At 44.4% G+C, this 14,302-nt stretch overlaps 1 protein-coding gene across 4 annotated transcripts in view; it reads right to left on the bottom strand.

Annotated features, from left to right (window-relative positions):
• Window positions 1–14,075, bottom strand: part of PTPN14 (protein tyrosine phosphatase non-receptor type 14) — a 171,772-nt gene extending 157,697 nt beyond the window's left edge. For 2 of the 4 annotated variants that reach the window (XM_036860037.1, XM_036860030.1), the window contains exons 1-2: window positions 13,522–14,075; window positions 12,660–12,748 (exon numbers count right to left, since the gene is read on the bottom strand). The gene's annotated coding sequence lies outside the window, so the exon portion shown is untranslated. The remainder of the gene's footprint in view (window positions 1–12,659; window positions 12,749–13,521) is intronic. The other 2 variants (XM_036860048.1, XM_036860056.1) reach the window with 2 other exon arrangements.
• Window positions 14,076–14,302: the final 227 nt, after the last annotated feature.

Genomic DNA, 14,302 nt, shown 5'->3' with positions numbered 1-14,302 from the left:
ACATTTGTGTGACTCAAGAATCATAAGTGTTCATTATAACAAGCACTCAATTCACAGAAATTTATCCTAAAATAAATTCAATAACGATTTAAAAAAACTGTTAATGTGAAGATTCTCACAATCATCTTCTACGGAATAGCAAGTAATATAAACGTATGTATTTTCAACAACAAAAAAATAAAGGAATTCACAGTATGTCAATTATATGTAGATATATAAAATATTAATTATTAAGACAATAAGAAATACAAAAAGCATGCGTATACGTGAGGGAGTATATAAAACTATAAAAATATGTCATGAGAAAAGACTAGAAAAACATGAAAAAAATTTTAAATAGATTTATAAAATAAACTTTTACCAATTTTTTTTAATTGAGGAGAGAGAAAAATCTAATGCTTATATTTACAAAATCTGTACTTGCTATGAAATATTCAACACATCAATGTCTCTCAGTTAAAAGCAAGGTGAAGTACGCTTAAAGTTTCTAAAATCAATTTCTGATAAATATCTTTCTAATTAAGGCAAGCTTGGATTAGTAAAGAGAGTGTATTAAGCGTAATTTCATCATTTCTTGATAACTTGAGGTCATCGATTATTGTACTATATTCCTTAAATCAAAGATGATATTTCTGACAGTGCTGGGGAGAAAAATGTGCGTCCTTCCTAGGCACTGAATGAACAAAAGAACTACTGCTGATTGGTTCTAGGTAATGTTTTCTCTTTTGCCTTTGAAAGGCAGTGATGCAGAGTGGTTACAAGTACACGTTCTGGATTCATGCCCAGATTTGACACTGAGCTCCATCATTTATGTACTCGTATTTGCATGCCAAAGGTGTTACACAGTAAACTAGTATTTACTAATGTACCATCTTGTGCCTCAGCCTTTTTAAGCCCTAGGTTTCTCATCTATAAAATAAGCCAACAAGAGCACTTACTTCACAGAGTTGTTATAAGGATCAAAAAGATAATCCATTTAAAGTGCTTGACCAAGTACTTGCAAATGGTAAGTAGTAAATAAATGCCAGCTAATAGTAGTTTCTCTCTGCTGGTCATCTAAGGTGTCATCAAGCTTGCTTCTTACCATCACCAAAAACGATTTCTAACTTCCATCTCTCTCCACTGTTCCCTCAGTCCTCAGGCATCTCTCGGGGGATAGGGCTCCCAGGAGTAGTTAGATAACCATCTGTAACAGTCCTGTCCTAAAGAAATATAATGTGGACCACAAATGCAAGCCACATCGGTAATTTAAAAATCTCCAGCAGTCACATTTAAAGAGCAAAACAGAACACATGAAATTAATTTTAATAATAGGTTGTATTCAATTCAATATATCTGAAATCTTTTGACATGTAATCAATTTTAAAAATTACGAGATATTCGACATTCTTTTTTTGTACTAATTCTGCAACATCTGGTGTGTACTTGATACAGAACATCTCAACTCAAACTAGTCACATTTCAAATGCCAAATGGTCACATGTGCCTGGTGGCTACCTGATGAGTTGCTTAGTCTTTTAAAGATTAGGACAGCAGAAAAACATCCCCACCTTCGAAAACATCAAAATGCGTTTATTAAACAAACTGATGAATGGATGAAAGGAAAGAAGGAAAGAAAGAAGGAAGGGAGGAAGAACAGATGTCCCCAACCTGCAGAGACTTCTGGGCCTAAGGTTGTGGTTAAGAACCTGAACTATGGGGCCAGAAAGAATGAGTTCAAATCCACTTCTTCTACTTCATAGCTGTGAGACATTAGCAAATAACCTCTTTAACTCTCATATTTCTCAAGGATAAACTATAGATAAAAATAACCTCTCTTTCATAAGATTGTTATGAGTTGAAAGGCTGTAGAGGAAAACAGTTTTCCATACTGAAAGCTCTGCTTTGTAAAAGGTCAGAAATGAGAGTGGGAAAAATTGATGAAGGAAGTACTGAGCTAATAATTAGCTAGAGATAATAAAGAGGTCATGGAAGAGAAAAACTGGTCATGTGATAGTCATAGAGTCTTTGTTAAATGCCCAGTTGCACAAAACAACTGCCACAGTGGCAGCTATTAATAAAATAATTGCACTGACATTTCTAAAGCCCTCAATGGTTTATACCTCCTTAGCCTGATTGCTTTCTTTTGGCAGTATGATAAGTAAGGGGGTGGGAGGAGGGTGGTACTGATCACCAGAATTTGGAGAATCAAGATTTTTCTGTAGTGTATATATTAATCACAGCTTCTGGTCTCAATCAGACGGATTACTGAAGATATATGGATCTTTCTTTGAAGGATGTAGTGCCTCAAATCCAATCTGAACATTACTCTTCCCTGTATTATAAATACATAAAATTAGACTAAATGTTTACTGTTCCTAAAACTTTCCCTGAAGGTTGGTTTTGTGAATAAATTCCTGATATTTTATTTTAAACTTGTTCTTGTTCTGTGCTTGTCCCCCCAAAAATTCAATTAATAAAAAGTATAAAGTTAGTCTGGTCTGTTAATGAAGACTTCAAATGTTTACTCGTATTAATAATCCAAGCTGCTCTACTCTCTAATTTAGATGTTGAGTTTCTTAAAGACAACAAACAAGTCTTCTCTATTCCAGGGACCTTCTCAACTGAGCTTTTTCTAGAAAGTATTTCATATAATATTCATGTGCCTTGAGATTACATGTGTTTCATAAAATCGATTTTTTTTGAAAGGTCTTAACTAAAATAAATTCAGCTTCAACACATTTTTGTTTATTGCAAGACTTCTTGGAGTCTTTAATAACACGCTCATGTACACAGATTTCAAACCGCTATGCTCAACCATTATTACCATTCTAGCAGTCTACAAATGAGAAAAATTAATAATGAATTGAGAGAATCAAACAACAGGAAGACAGTCTAATTATCCCATGGAAATAGACATCTTTACAGACCTTCGCGCTGAGTTTCTGGCCCGATGGGCTGTGCGCTGTGCATTTCTCCCTTTCATCATCCCTGATACACATACAGTAATTAACCTATCAGAATCCTCCAGATGAAGGCAATTTATTATAAAGGAAGGGAGTGAGGGAGGGAGAAAAAAGGGAGGAGCAAGGACTGGAGTAGGGAGAAAGAGAGGAGGAAGGAAATTTATCTGAATAATGTAGTAAAGCGTAAACACCACTTCATATTCACAGGCCAAGCTTAAATGCCTAAACACGTGCATGAGGATGAAGCGACATGAAACACACACTTGTACCAAACCTAGCCCTTGGAAAATAAGCCTCATTTTGAAAACAACCAAACAGCTGCTCGGCAGAAACACAGCACAAATCATCCTTCCCAGCCTTTATTTTTAGATGCCTCTGAAGAAAAACAATAATTTTCTAAAGAATATAATTAAAACCGGTAGGTGTCACTTCATTATTTTGGAGTTTTAATTCATTTCACATCAGTCACACTTTTTCCCCCCTCATAAATCACATAATTATATAATATTCCATAACAAATTCCTTGCCTTTGAATAAAAGAATTTATATGATCTTTTTAAAATGTACAGATTTTAAAACAGAAGAATCCACCCAAAATGACAGTATAACCCACAGGTTCAGACACAGGGGTTCTAAAAGTCAGCCCCGTTTTTCAAATGATAATTTGGAGACTTGTGTATGTCTAAAAAAAAATGTGTACCTTCGTCATGTAAAGCACAGTTTACAAAATGTCTAATGAAAAAGAATATGCTTAATAGATCACAGGATTTCATTGGCAGAAACGAATGCTAATTGCCTGCTGGAGTCTTTAATGAAACCTAATTGCTGGCTTGAGCTGTCACCACTGACCCTGGTAACAGACCAGTACACCCTTCAAAAACCTAATACAGCATAATCCTCCTTCATTACAGTTATTATAGCTCTGCAGTGGGACACGTCTGCCACAAAAATAAACTTTGCTGCCTCTCCTCTACAAGGATGTGTTGCTTCTCCATCCCAGAGCAAGTAGCGTTGATGGCATAAGTCACCCTTACAACAAGTGGTACCACCTCAGAGCCCAGATCTACTTCAAAACCTAGACTCACACATCCCTTGGACACTGCTACAGCGACCATCATCATACTCCACGGTCACGGGGGGAAAGGACTAAAAAATAAGAACAAACCAAAACAATTACACCATCACCCATCACCATAAGGTAAATGGGAAAAGCAGAAGAAATAATTTCTAAAACTAATCATGGGTTTGAGTTAGGACATCCATGTGTAAAGCAATTCAATCTACAGCCTACAATTCCGATATTGAGCCCACAAGATATTCCCCCTTCAATTTGAAGTTTTTTTTTGTTTTTTTTTTTTAAGGAGGATGCCCTGGTCAGCCAGGGGTGGCTGGGCCTTTACTGCCCCTCCGCAGGGTAAAGCCCTGCTCTCCCCCAGCCAGAGCAGAGAGAGGTTTTTGTTTTTTTTTTTTATAAATTTATATATTTATTTATTTATTTATTTATTTTTGGCTGTGTTGGGTCTTCGTTTCTGTGCGAGGGCCTTCTCCAGTTGCGGTGAGCGGGCGCCACTCCTCATCGCGGTGCGCGGGCCTCTCACTATTGCGGCCTCTCCTGTTGCGGAGCACAGGCTCCAGACGCGCAGGCTCAGTAGTTGTGGCTCACGGGCTTAGTTGCTCCGCGGCATGTGGGATCTTCCCAGACCAGGGCTCGAACCCATGTCCCCTGCATTGGCAGGCAGATTCTCAACCACTGCGCCACCAGGGAAGCCCTGATTTGAAGTGTTTTCAGACACGCTCTTTTTAAAAAATGACTTCAATTAAAAACATTAATCTTACATCTATGACTCAACAATTTCAAGCATTTATTGGACTTCTACTCTGCAGCAGGTGCCAAGAACCCAAAGATAAATAAATCACAAAACATGTCCCCGAAGAGCTCACAGCTTTGGGGAGATAGATGCACAAACAGCTATAATCCAATGTGATGCTTATCAGTAAAGAATGGGGAGAGGACCAAGGGAAGACAGATCAGGGGACAACGAACTCTCCCAAGTGATAAAAAGGGAATGTCAGACAAAACATCTACGAAGATGTAAAACTCGTACTAGACATTAAGGAACAGAGGAAATTACGATGTGACCAGATGGGAAAAGGAATTCAAGGGAAGAGGTAACAGCATGAGTCAAATCCACAATGTTTCAACCGTGAGAAATGTTGCCAGCCCAGGCTAGAAGTTAGGTTAGATGGGAAAAAGAGCTATGCATGCAGAGCCCTGAATGCTCTGCTACGAAGTCTGCATTTGACTGTGGGCAGTTTCATGTAGTATTAAAATTAAATAGTTTAAACATACAGGAGAATATAGTAAACATACATGTTCCCGCCACCCAGCTTAGGAAATAAAACAATACCACATCTCTCCTCACCTCTGCCACCACCCCATCCCCTGTATTTGGTGTTTATTATCTTTCTGGCATTTCTTTACCAAGTTGACCCTTGAACAACATGGTGTGAACTACACGGGTCCACTTATACTTGGATTTTTTTTTTTATAGTAAGTAACTACAGAACTACTCGACCCGTGGTCTGTTGAATCCGTGGATGTGGAACCACGGATACTGGTAGGGGAGGGAGCACAGCTATAAGTTACATAAGAATTTTCAACTGTGTGGAGGGTTGGCACCCCTAACCCACATGTTGTTCAAGGGTCAACTGTACTTTTACGACAGACATATGTGTCTCTAAACAATATAAAGTGGCAAGAAAGATTTCAAGCACGAGACTGAAAATATCAGACATGTTTAAAACAAGACTCTGCAGTGTAGGGGGTGGACGGGTCTCTGCAGTGGCAGCGGCAGGACAGGTGACAGAGGGATGTCGAGATGACTGTCTTTGCCGAAGGACTGTCACGACGGAGAGAGGAAGCGGCAACCTCAGCCTCGGAGTGCATTCCTGGGGCAAGCAAGAGGCAGACCCGAAGGAACAGTTACGGGTGACCAGCCGCAGAAGAGAAGCAACAGGCTGGGACAGTCTGTGCTGGGGATGAGGAGGGACGTGGAGAGGAGTGAGGCGGGTGGCAGCTACTGGGCAGCTGGCAGGCTAATGAGAGGGATGAGGCAGGTTAACCAGGACACAAGGCACAAAGAGGTAAATGCCAAGACAAAGCGGCAGAGGGGCCTGGCCAGGGGGTGAGATGGGGAAGGCTGCCCAGAGCAGCAGTACTTAAGGCGGACCTTGAGGGTGCTTTTAACAGGCTAGGACGGCTGAGCATCGCGATCCCTGCGCAAGGAAAGAGCCTAACCGTAGGTGACAAGTTATTGGGCCTGTTCAGGAAACAGCTGCAGCTTGGCAGAACCCTGGGGAATAGTGGGACATAAATCTGCAGAAATCAGAGGATCATTTGGGGGTTACTTGTGGAGAACCTTAAAGATCAATCTGAAGTGTATGTAGTGTAGACATGTAATTCATAACAAACTCACTTTCATGACCATGAAATCTGCCTTAGTCCCTTTTACTAGAGAACTGAAATAATGACCAGCGCCAATGTCGTGATTTGGGTGATAATGTCAGTGACATCATTGCTGCTTGGTACATGGTTCTGTACGCAGAACAGGCCGTCTTGGTTAAGGGTAGGTTGGTATCCACTGTGACACGGTGTCATGAAGGGTCTCTTTCCTTTTCTTTTTAAAAACTAGTAACCCAGAGGTTGAATAATGAGTGATTTGCCTTTTCCTCTTTAACATAAGGTACAAAAGAAAATAATGCATAGAAAGGAAATTAAGCATATTCTAGTCAATAGTACATCTAAACTTGTGAAAACAATTTTGTTTTATGCCTGAACCCCCAAGTGTTCCAACTTATTAATCTTTCTGTGATATTTACACCCCCTTGATCTGCAAGGTTTCCTAGGTTTGAAAAATGAGGAAGAAGATTACCATGTTTTTGAAAGTATACAAGCAAAACAAAACAACAATAAGAACCAGAGTATCAGTGACTTGATAAAACAGCTCAGGGATGTGATTCATCTCCTCAGATGAACAAATAAGATGTGTATCATAAATAGCACTGATATCTGTTTAACTTAAAATCACTTACAGTCATTAACACGATATAATCTTCCCAGAGCACCACACCTCCTTTTAAAGAATAAATAATAAATTCCACACCAAACTCGGCTCTAAACCTTCAGGTCAGTATTTCAGAAATGCATTCATTCATTGATTCTTTAAACACTTAAAAAAAAAAGTCAACTCCCTTTCATTCTCTGCAAAACAGCAATAATAATAGTACCTACTTCACAGGGCTGTTGAAAGACCTAATAAAATCATCGAAAGTGCTGAGAACACTGGGATAGAGTCAGCACCAGTAAAGGCAAGCCGTGGCTATTTCTAGCCAACCTCCATACAGGGTAGAGATTCTGAGCCAAATAAAACGTGAATCCTGCCAGGAGAAGCTTATAACTCAGTAGGGGAAACAGGGAGGTAAACATATATAAAATATGGTGAGACAGAACTTACCAATAGAGCTAAGTGCAAGGCGCTCTGGAGCTATAAAGAAAGGAATGCCTAACTGGTCATGGGAAGGCGTGTTAGAGAAGGAGAAGCTTTAGCTGAAGGCACAGGGACTAAGCAGGTGGCAAAGGGGAAGAGGTCGCTCAGGGTCGGAATGTAAGGAACAAAGGAGAGGGGATTACACATCACCAAATCTTAGGGCCCTAGAACAGAGAGAGAGAGAGAGAGAGAGAGAGAGAGAGAGAGAGGAAGGACAGCAGATGGGAATGGGAAGGTACTCAGAATAAAGAAGCTTTATCATACAGGTAATAAGAAGCAAAATAAGAATTTAAATACCATAAAAGATTTGTGTTTTAAAAAACTCTTTGAAAGAGTAGATGAAGAATATATGAAAGACAGCCTTTGAAGCTCTTGAACAATCCAAAGAGGCAGTGGGGATGGAGGGAAAGGAACAAATTAAGGATATTTTAGAGACACAGACTCAAAGGATCTAGGGACTGGCTGGGTTTGTTATTGGGGTTTGAGGGTCGGGGTTGGGGGGTGCTAACAAAGAGTGACATGTTGAAGAGAACCTCAATTGCCTGGCATCAGCAGCTAACTCAGTTGATGTCACTAAGACAGGACATACAGAAGCAGCAGATTTTGTGGCAAGAAACTAATGAGTTCAATCTGAGATAGGTAGAATTGGGCATGTATATCGGATAACCAGATGGAGAGAAGTACCAGATTAACCAAACTGTTTGGAACCAAGCGGAGGGGTCTGGATGGGAGGAGATAGCCAAGCAAATCCATTAAAATGTAAGCATCTAATTCATGCTCGCCATGGGTCTGGCTAGGAATAAGTGGCCACTAAGTGACTCCCAGCCTCTCCAGAGCTCTAAAGCAACCAGAAACAGAATCATTCAAACCAATACAGTGAAAAACTTAAGTGACTACCACCCCAAGGCTGACTGGGATGGACGGACCAAAATGAGATTCCTTGGCTCAGCGATTCTCAAAATGCAGATGATCAAAGGACCAGGAGTATTAACACCACCTGGGAGTTCCTTAGGAATGCAAATTCTCAGGCCCCACCCCAAGGCCTTACAGAATCAGAAGCTGGGGTGGTGTGGGGAATAGCAGCGATCTGTGGTTAAGGAGCCCTCCAGGTGATTCTGAGACTCAATAGACTTTGAGATCTACAGCCTTAGCTAATGCCCCAATTACTTGAGGGGAATGGAGTGTGAAAGAAAGAACTCGCAGGAGACAGATTTCCAAAGATTTGAGGAAACTGTATGTTAGAAAAGGACACACTCTGCACGAAGACAAGCATCAGGAACTTTTGCTAATTTTCAACAGCGAAGCAAAGGAGAGCAAGTCAGTGGTCCTCACCGTAAAGCTTTCTAATTTAGGAATATCATTCAGTACTAAAATCTCAAACATTACAAACATGAAAAGGATGCTCTGCTTCTCAGAGGATGCCACACCACCAGCGAACCCTTTCTCATATTCTCACCAGACACCTCCCTGTTGACCAATATCAAGCATTTATGGGATGGTCGCTTAGGGTTATAGGATCTCTGGATATGCAACGGGCCTCTGGGTCAAGCTAATTGACCAGATTCAGGATGAAACCCTTGAGCTGGGCCTAATGGAGTCCCCTAAGGAACTAAGCTAAATCACCCACATATCAAATCTTACACACAAGATTGATCTAAGCATGGCCACAGTATGTTTTTTCCAGTAGCAAGGACCATAAAGCAAGTCCAACAAAAGCCTGACTGGAGAGTAAAACAAAACCAAGCTGAGGCATATGGAACCAACAGGAAAAAGGGAAAGGAAATTAAAACAATGTTAATACGCCATTTATAATCCAACTTAGACACACAACCACCCTTATCCCACAGAAAGGTACTTAGTCACTATTACCTTTTACCCTCAGCTACTCTAAATCCTCATCCACAAGCATTGCATCATATCCTTTCATTCAAAATTATAAATAATTCAGAGATTATTTATTTTCATAATCGGTGTGCATGCAATACATGGCAAAGGCAATGGCTGGTCCTAGCAATGTGATTTCCTCTCCCCTTCCACTGCAAAAATCCCAGCCTGATCTGCATTTTCTTAAACTTTCTCCCTCGACCACTCAAAGGGGTCCTCTCTGACCTGGGACCAGTCTTCAATCCCATATGCAGGATCTAGCCAATTCTTGACTATAATAATCCATTCTGCTTCTAGAACAGCTACTACACACCTGCGTTACTGATGTTTTAGGAGTTGTTCCTTTCTTCTAACATTCTCTCCTGCTGGGAGGTTGATACGAAGATCAATGAGTTAATGTTTGCCAAATACTTTAGGCTTCTCGGATGAAAGGCAACGTTAAAGATCAAGCGACCTGAAGCTGGCAGGACACGAGAGGCATTGCAGTTGCCTCCTTATGCTTGGGCTTCAAAGAAGGAAAGCAAGGCTGCAAAGACACTCATTTGTGTCGATCAGCTAGCTTTTGCACTCTTGCTAAAGGCAGGCGGATTTATTCTAACATCATTTAATTAACTGGATTTCAACATTAGAAACACAGGGATCCTTGTATTAGCACTGGACCCTTGTTACAGTAAGTAGTATACAGGGAAAAGAATCCTCTTCTCTGCCCTTGTCTACGTGGCTTTCCCTCCCAACTATCCTACTGCCTGGTCCTGCAACGCTCAACCTCCTCATATATGAGAGGCCAGCAGCTGCCAGCCAACACGTGTGCTTTGAGCCAACAGACCAAAAAAAAAAGGGTCAAAGACAAAGCTTTATGTGTATGTTGGCACACATGTGAATTCAGGCTGCTGGGGAAAAAATGACACACACAAAGAGCACATTCATGGCCACATATAACTCCTGGAACATATAAATAGCCATCCTTGACCCAACACCTACTCTGTGAGGGAGGCACCGTTAGCAGAGGGACATACAGCATTACACAGAATTCCCCACAAATATCCTGGCAAGTTAAATACTACTGGCCCCATCTAAGAGATGAAGAAATGGAGACTTGGAAGGGCTGCGAAGTTCGGCCAACATCACACAGCTAAACGATGGCAGAGCTGGAATACAAACCTAGCTATATCTTGAACTCCCAACCCTGGATCCCTGGCACCAGCATACCGATAGCCCGGAAAAGCTGCAAAGTTTGCTACACACACCCCCTTGGACCATTTAATAAGCCCTCCCCGGGGCTCAGACAGGGGAAGAGAGAATAAAATCAATAAGAGGAGACCACAGAGTCTTATTTTAGACATTAATTTTAACCTCTTCTCTACCAAAACTTGTTTGTTTTCCCTCGTTCTTTTTCAGTTAGCACAAGCAGCAATAACTGAATTGACTAAAGAGTTCATCTCATCTCTTTCCCCTGCCTTATCTCTAACAAAGTGCACAGTACTGTTCCGAGGCTTAGAATCAGTTCCAAAAAATGCACAGCATTTGGTGACTAAGTAAAGAAGTTCAAATGCAGGGTCACAGGTGACAAAGGATAAGAATATGGAATCCAGGTGGGGGACAATGTGCAATCAAAGGGTTTATGTTTGCTTCCCCGGAGCCAAAAATGGAAACCCTTTAATAAGGAGGGAAGGCACTGGGAAACAAAAAAACTTTTCATAGTTCTCGACTTCTGGCTCTTCCATTCAGGACAAGTAAGAATTCTCCCCGAAACTCTGATTTTCCTCTGAATTCTTTAGGTTCCTCCACGTGAAAATAGTCAAACTGCTCTTTCCATTACAGCTGTCCGTTCCACATGGTCCGCACAAACCTAAATAACTAAAGCATTAAAATTAACTATGTGTTTAAGCCGATGATGGAGGCTGGGCAGCGACCTGGGATTAGCAAGAAAAAGCTTCGCTTGAGCCATTTCTCTCAAGCAGGTCCTACACCTTCAGGAAAACCCTCGTCAAGGGGCTGTTCTTGAGATAAGGTATGGTGTTTGTGGGGAGCTTAGGTAAACACCCGACACTGTAGGAAGTCAATGTGCTCTTCTCACTCGGATGTACTGGCCTGAGGTCACCAAAAGCTGGACTTCTGCCACCTCAGCCAGGACACGGTCACTATGAATAATACTACAACGCCACTTCAGCCCCGAGAAGAAGCACCCTTGAGAGGCAAACCACGTACAGGAGGCTCCCGTACTATAAAACATTTTCTAGGCAGGATCTGCTGAATCCTGGATGATTAGGCTACAACAGTCTCCTAGAAGACATTCAGTTATTCATAAAGTTTCAGAGGAAGGGAAAGTCATCCTTCCAACTGCGCTGGGGCAGTAATGACTTGGAAAAGTGGAGAATACTACAACAAACACAGTGACACATACGTGAACCCACTCTGCACACACCCATTTCGGATTAGGCAAAAGAGCACCGTACTATTCAGCTCCCACTCATTAACCTATCATTCTAAGGCACAAGCTTTTAAGGCCATCACCAAAAGATAAGGCAACTTTAATACAGGGCTCTGTAAGCTACAGTATTATCACCTGTTGCTGTCAGGTGGCTCTTTAACAGGGAATCAATACCATTCTAATGAAACCAGGCCTGGGCCAATTAGTGCCAATGAAAATTTAGATGGTCCCACAACCACTCCTTGTTGTAGAAACAGCATCAGGCATGAAGGCGTGTCCAAAAAGAGAGATGTGTGCTCCTCTGGAAGCTACTTGGTTCCCGTACATGCTTCCACTTTAATTTCTAATTTAATTTAAATTTCTAATTTAATTTTTTTAACTTGATATTAAAAAAAAAAATGCTACCCCGGCTACACTGAACCAACCTGGACATAAATCCCCCTCCAGCCCCCAGCTAGCTACTAGGTATGACCTTTCTGTACTCGTGTTTTGGATGACTCTTACTTTGCACAAGCTCTTTCCTCTACGCGAAATGCACTTTCCTAATCGGCCCTCCAGGTGAGCAACGGCTCAATCCTCTCAGCTCAGCGCACACCTCGCCCCCTCACCTCCGGACCAAGGCTTCCCAGGCCCTCTCGTTACACTCTACTTCCAGATCAGCCTGCGGGTTTCCTCCGGGAGGCTGCAGTTAGATCTTGTTTTAGCATCTTTGTCTCCCCTGTTCCTAGCCAGAGGGGAAACTGCAATACTAGATTCCTTGAATGAATGGGTGAACTAACCCATTTGAAGAAATTCACACACTGGTGGAAATCCTGTAACCCACCAGCAGCCAGCAGTCTAGAGATTCCTCACCTTCACAAAGAGCCTGCAACAGCAGTCCCTGGACACACTGAAGACGAAACCCCACAATCTCCTTAAGTTGTAGCTGAGGGTGACGGCAACTAGAGGAAGAGGAGAGGAAAGGGGGACAGGGGCGGCGTTACCTCACTGCTCCCTCCAAAAGGTGGAAAATCCCTTACAAGCATTCAAACCCCATATGTAGCGGTCATGCCAGGAGAGAGGGGAGACGGTGTATTAACAACACCCTCAGAACTTGTTAATACTCAGAACTTCGAGAGTTTGAGGTGGAGACCTATTCTGAAATTATGCGGCCACAGGTTTTCCCGATGAGCTGGCCCGACCACCCAAGTAGGGGCCAAGAAGCCCTGGGGTTTGGTGGCTAGGCTGGGGCCTAGTGGGAGGGCATGCAAACTCCTCTCCCTCTGAAGATCCTGTCCCCTTAGGGGGCAGAGGAGGGTCGCGGAGAGAGTCCTTCTCCAGCCCGAGAGGCAGCAACGTCTTTGGCTTTCATCCTCCGGCCCGCACCGTCTGGGTATCTCCAGCTGCCCTCACTAGGCCCTCTCTGGTTCCCAAAAAGGAGAAGGGAATGGGGAAGAGGGGGCGAGAGTATGGATTTCACCACCAACTCTCCAGACAGCGCTCACCTTCCACCTTAACTCCCCAGACAAGCTGTGCGCCGCAGCGGGCGGCTCCCACCGCCACTTAAAACTCCTGCGGCCCGGCCACCTCGCGCCCCCGCTGCCCTGCCAGGCGTCCCGGGCCGCCGATCCCAAGTCAGCGTCGCCAGCGTTTGCCCAAGTCATCGGCAAGGCGCCCGAGGCGCCCAGGAGGCCCCCAACCCCGGGCCCGACTCCCCGCCCCAAACGCCGCTTACCTGCTTACATGGCCCTGTCGGTGCCCCGGAGTCCCGCGCGGAAAGGCTGTCCTCCGCGGCGGCGGCAGCGGCAGCGGCGAAGCCCCAATTCCCCCAAGGAATTGATTCCAGTGGCTGGCGGTGGAGGGGCGGAGGGAAGGAGCCGGAGGAGGCGAAAGAGGAGGGAGGTTTCCGCCGCGATCCCGGCGCGAGAGTTGGCGCGGGGGCGCTCGGAGAAGGGGAAAAGGAGAACCACCCCGGCTCGGGTCTGTCCCGCCAGAGGGAGGCTGGGACCGGGAGGATGGGCGAGGTGGGAGGGGAAGGACCGCCAGGGGCCACTGAGTGGCGACCGCTCCCCGAGGACCAGCGGCGGAGCGAGGAGGAGCGCAGCAACCTGCCCCCGGACTGCGCCCGCCGCGCCCGCCCGGGGGAGAAAAAGTTGGGACGAACTTTCAGGGGCCGGGAGAGCCAGAGCGGCAGGAAATGCGAGCGGCCGAGAGAGGAGGGAGGAAGGGGCCGTGCGAGTGGGAGGGGACGGAGCAGGCGCCAGCGGCCGCGGCTCCCCCACCCCCGGGCCGGGCTCGGCGGCGCGGGGGGGAACGCTGGGCGCGCGCCGGGGGCGGGGAGGAATGCGGCTGGGCGGGCGCGCGCGGGGGCGCGGGGGGTGGCGCGGAAAGGGGAGCCCCAGCTCCCGAGCCCCAGGCGCGCGTCCTTGGGGACGTCACAGCGCTGGAATCCGAGGAATGCCGGGCTGCAGGAGCTCCTTCTGCAGGCCCGGGGGAAGTCGCGCACTTTTAATGTG

This window comes from Balaenoptera musculus, chromosome 1 (assembly GCF_009873245.2).
Source record: "Balaenoptera musculus isolate JJ_BM4_2016_0621 chromosome 1, mBalMus1.pri.v3, whole genome shotgun sequence".
Classification (NCBI taxonomy): domain Eukaryota; kingdom Metazoa; phylum Chordata; class Mammalia; order Artiodactyla; family Balaenopteridae; genus Balaenoptera; species Balaenoptera musculus.
The sequence above is the reverse complement of the archived record's forward strand: the minus strand, read 5'-3'. Positions and strand labels throughout refer to the sequence as shown.